The following is a 5,546-nucleotide window of genomic DNA, read 5'->3' as shown; positions in this document are numbered from 1 at the left end:
AACTCAGAAATCCGCCTGCCTCTGCCTCCCGAGTGCTGGGATTAAAAGTGTGCACCACCACCACCCGGCTAATTCCCCCTTTTTATTTTATAAAACTATTTTTGTAAAGTTCCATGGGCCCGTTCCACAATCCCTTGTCCTTGAGGATTGTAAGGAATCCTCATGGCACAAGGAACATGGAGTTGTCAACAGAACACCTCACATGCCTGACTCCAGCAGGCAGCTCCATTGTCCGTCTTAATCTGACTTGGGACACCCAGCATAGGCAGTGAGGTATTACGTTTTTGGTTGCCTCTCCTGCTAAAGCAGTTGCAGCCAGAAAGCCTGAGAAAGTGTCCATAGTCGCATGTACATATCTCACCTTTCCAGAGTCAGAAATATGGGTAGCATCCATTTGCCATAATTGATTAGTTCGAGTCTTCGGGGATTAACACCGTTATGTGGTACAGGAGGAAACTGAGAACCCTGAGCACAAGTCTCTACAATTTGACGTGCGTCTTCTCTAGAAACACCAAATTGTTGTCTCAAGCTTTTACTATTTTGGGGATGTACAGGATGGGATTGTTTGGCTAACTGCTCCTGTGTAACATAACCCCTACAATCTGCCTGGTATGTAAGTCTACTGTGGCATTACCTCGAAGCTGTAGTTGGTGTGCCATGGTGTCTAGTGGCTCTGCTTTGCCAGAGACCAAGGAGTTTCGCCAAATTCGAGAACGTCATAGCTGACGCTGGGGAAGACCTGAGTTGGTCAGGATCAGTAGTTATAAGGGGGTGAGCAGAGGCCAAGGCTATGGCCTCCCCTAGCCCAGTGACTGGTCCCAGGCTGTCTTAGTCAGGGTTTCTATTCCTGCACAAACATCATGACCAATGAGCAAGTTGGGGAGGAAAGGGTTTATTCAGCTTACACTTCCACACTGCTGTTCATCACCAAAGGAAGTCAGGACTGGAGCCCAAGCAGGTCAGGAAGCAGGAGCTGATGCAGAGGCCATGGAGGGATGTTACTTACTGGCTTGCTTCCCCTGGCTTGCTTAGCTTGCTATCTCATAGAACCCAGGACTACCCAGCCCAGGGATGGCACCACCCACAAGGGGCCTTTCCTCCCTTGATCACTAGTTGAGAAAATGCCCCACAGCTGGATCTCATGGAGGCATTTCCTCAACTGAAGCTCCTTTCTCTGTGATAACTCCAGCTGTGTCAAGTTGACACACAAAACCTGCCAGTACACAGGCTACCTCCCTCTGTGGTTTCCTTTCTTCCCTGTCTGCATAGCCGGGGTGTGCTGGATTTCCATGTACTAGAGAAGGATGCTGGATGTAAGGCCAGGGATATTGAGATCATTCTAAAGCAGTGGTGGCCAGTTCATCCTTGTGGAATAGAAACTGGATTTTCCTTACACTTCATCTTGAGGTCAAGGGTTGGCACCATGAGAGACCCTTGAAACTACTTAGATGCGGGTAGCCACCCAAGGATCACGTTGATGGCAGCGGTGGGTGCAGTTGGTGTGTGTAATGAGGTGGCATCTGGATGGGGGACTGCCAACAGTCTGGCTAATTTGTAAAGATGCCAGGGTACTGAGGAAGCCGCTCTAGCGTTCTGTTTTTGAAGTTCACGTTACTGTCACTGCAGCACATCTGATCACTTAGGATGGGGAAAGCTTGGTTGAGGTCCATACAGAAAGGAGCAGCAGAGGCTCTGGCTCCCCCTGGGGACAGGTGTCTCACTGCCAGGACACAAAAGTGACCTGTAGAAGGGAGAGTTGACTTGGTCACAGTTTGAGGGGACAACAGTCATTGTAGCAGGGAAGACATGGAATGTGAAGACGCTGGCTGTGATTCTGTAGTTGGGGGGGGCAGGGACAGACGATGCTGGGACCCAGCTGGCTGTCCCCCTTTGCCCCTTTCCTTCTTTCTGGGCTGCCAGCCTGTGGGGGTGGGGGTGGTGATGTCTACACTGAGCAGTTCTCCCTTCTCGGTTAAAGCTGAGAATGCGTTCACAAACATGCCCAGAAATGTGTCTCCTACTGGATTCTAAATCTGATGGAGTCGATAGTGAGGCAAGGGAGTTTTGGCCCTGGAGTATGATCTGCTTGTAGGAGGAGTCAGTCTGGGGTACACTGCTAGAGCCATGGCTTCCAGCATTTTATGGGGTGTGTTTGGAGCAGTGGCTGTCCATGAATCAAAAGTGGGCAGCTAACTACTTACTTGCAATTACTTTTAGTTTCAGATGAAGAGCCTAACTGTTTATCCACTCACGACTGGGTAAATCAAATGTGGTATATTGTAGAAATCATTTGGCCATTTTTTAAAAGTCGCCTTTGTTCAGCATGATGATTCAGTTGGCAAGGGTGCTTCCTGCCCAGCCTGTCGGCCTGAACCGGATCCCTGGGACCCACATGGTGACAAGAGAAAACTGACTCCCAGAAGTTGTCCTCTGACCTTCATGAATGCACCATGATGTGCCAAGTCCACACACATACACTCATACACTCAATAAATAAATGTAAGAAATAAAATTTCAAGTAGCGCTGGGGGAGGGAGGCAATGAGCCTCAACAAGGCCACAAGGAAACCAAGAATGTGGCAGCTAAGGCACAGCTGCTGTGGCTGGAGCACACTGTGCCCAGGGGGCTGTGGCCTGAGAGGGACGTAGCTTGGCCCCTCTGTTCATTTTCTTATCACTGTGACCGTGTACCTCCCATAAAGTATTTAAAGGATCTGGACCTGGGGTGGGGGGCAGGCCTGTAATCCCAGCCATGTGGAAGTAGAAGCAAGAACAGGAGTTCAAGGGCAGCTTGGGCTCCCTGAGACCCTGGTTCAGGAATTTATAACGGTCCACTGTGGGGAAGCGTGCTCGGCACAGTGGTACACTTCGCAGCATGGCGGCCAGGGAACAGACAGACAGACGAGGAGGAATGAGGGTTGAGAATCGCCCGAGGATCTACCCGCAGTGACCTACTTCCTCCAGCTAGGTCTCGCTTCTGCGTTGTCCAGAACCTTCCAAACATGCACCACAAGGTGGGGGTGAAGCCCTCAGCAAAGGAGCCTTTTGGGAAGACCTTCCTTGTGAAAGCGGAACAACCCTCAAGAGCAAGTGTTTGTGCCACAACTGCCCAGGGACTCTCAGGACAACAAGGAGTTAGGAGGGATTGAAAAGAAGTTGAGAGAAGTTCCCAACACCAGGAGAAAAGTGGTTGCCAAGAAGGACTGAATCGCCGGCCCCAGTGTGTGGAATAAAACTTCCAGACAAAAGAGAAAACCCAGAAAAAGTGCTGCTGCTGCAGTGTGGGCAGGCCTGGAAAATGGGCTGCTAAGCAAAGAAACCAGGCACAAAAGGCCACAGGGTGCATGCAAAAGAGGCACATTTAGGAGCCGGAGAGTGGGGCTCAGTGGTTAAGAGCACTGACTACTCTTCCAGAGGTCCTGAGTTCAATTCCCAGCAACCGTGTGGTGGCTCACAACCATCTGTAATGGGATCTGATGCCCTCTTCTGGTGTGTCTGATGACATCGACAATATATTCATATACATAAAAGAAAGAAAACAGGCACATTTACAAACAACAAAGCCCAGTAGTGGAGGCCAAGGGGTGAGTGTTCATGGGCCCTCTGCTTATTTGGAAGGTTACATGAGCCCCAGGGTCCCCTGAGATTGTGTTTTTTGACCCCCCCCCAGACCCTCTTTCATGGTCTTGTTTATACCTTAAGGCTAGCTCAGAGTAGAAGGCTTTCAAGGTATGGGGATGAGGGAGGGGATGGCTCAGAGATGCCACCGGGTCTACACACCCTGGTGATCACATGTAAATCTAGACCCCAGAGCTGCTCATCACCTTGGACTCTGGCTTTGCGCCCTGCCCAGACCTGCACAGCACACTGCTGTGAGTCAGGGCTATGGGGCACGAGATGCCAGGGCTTGACCAGCACTATCCGCAGATTCTATTGCCCATTAGAAACTCCCAGGAAGGCAGGAAGACTTCAGGGCCTTGGCTCGTTCCTTGAAGCCTCTATATCAATTGGGGTGTGTGATGGGTGTGTCACATCTTATGCACAGAGAGTGAGACCTCATCTCTATATAAACGATAACATACGGATCGAAGAATGTACAGCCAGCAGTGGAAGAGAGACATGTCAGAGTGTCAGGCAGGCATGCCTGTCCGGCTTTGTTACGTTCCCACAAGGTGAGGCTCATGATATTTAATCCCTTTTATTTAAAAATTTTAATTCTTAATTGTGTTTTCTTCTGGTAAATAAATATTCATTTTGAGCCTAATTCTGTATTTCTTTAAAGATTAAAAAGCATATGAGAGTTTTGCACATGTGTGTCTATGAACCAAAAGTATAGTGCCCACACAAGCCAAAGAGGGCGCCAGAGCCTTTAGAACTGGAGTTACAAATGGCTGTAAGCCACTACATTGGTGCTGGGAATCACACCTGGGTCCACAGCCTCTCTCTATGCTGGGACTGTGTCTGGCTTGAGGTTCCACAGTTCTTGTGCATGCTGATGTAATGGCTGAGGGTTCATAAAAACACTCCCTGCTATATCCTGAGGACGCGGCTTCCTTGTAGCCATCCTGTCATCCCCAGCCTCTCCTTTCCACGCCCCTTTTACGAAACAATCCCCCCGAGTCTTTGGAGGAGAGGACTGTGATACAGACATCCCATTTGGGGCTGAGCATTCTACAGTCAGTCCCTTCACTTTGGCCAGTTGTGGGTCTCAGTGTTAATCGCTATTGGTTTGCAGATAATTCCACTTGGAGCCTCCCAGGAACCTAGCAACAGAGACCTAGCAACAGCTTACCTCATCACCTGGTGCCAGGTATCTGGGGCTTGTACCTCAGAGCTAGCGCTCTCACTTCTCTCGCTCTCACTTCTCCTCCCTTTCCTCTCTCCTTCCCCTCCCTTTCCCCTCTCTCCCTCTCTTCCCTTCCCCTCCCCCTTCCTCTGTCCCCACTTGTTCCTGGTCAGCTTCTTCCTCTCTTTTCCTTCTTCCTGTCCCTCTTTTTTCTGTCTCCACCCCTTTCCATGTCCCCGTTTCCCTCCCCTTCCCAATAAACTTTCTTTATACTAAGTCTGTTATATGGTGTGATTGTTCAGGGGCATGTGCTGGCATGGGCCCACCGCAATGCTCCCCCCATCCCCCATGGCATTATAGTGAGTTATAAAACACAACAACAGCCATCTCCTGCACATGGAAGCTTCTTTGATGAGGCCCAAGAGATGCACTGATGTGTAGGTGTAACGCTGCTAAGTCTCTAGGAGTTGGTTTAATGCCACGTACACTTAGCGGAATAATAGGAGCTATTCTTCTATGGCCTGTGATCCAGTCTGGCCACAAGTTCTTAGCCATAAAATCATTCCCGGTATGGCTTTCATCTTGTGGAATGGGACTTAAGTCCAATCAAAAAGTAGCTGGTCACTCCCACATTGTTTGTATGACTGACTACTGTAGCTGTGGACGTATGTTTCTGGGTAGGTTGTTACAATTGTAGCTTGCAGGGGTCACATGCTCATATGTTTCTGGGTAGGTTGTTACAATTGTAGCTTGCAGGGGTC

This window comes from Mus caroli, chromosome 16 (assembly GCF_900094665.2).
Source record: "Mus caroli chromosome 16, CAROLI_EIJ_v1.1, whole genome shotgun sequence".
In the NCBI taxonomy this organism is placed as follows: Eukaryota; Metazoa; Chordata; class Mammalia; order Rodentia; family Muridae; genus Mus; species Mus caroli.
The sequence above is the reverse complement of the archived record's forward strand: the minus strand, read 5'-3'. Positions refer to the sequence as shown.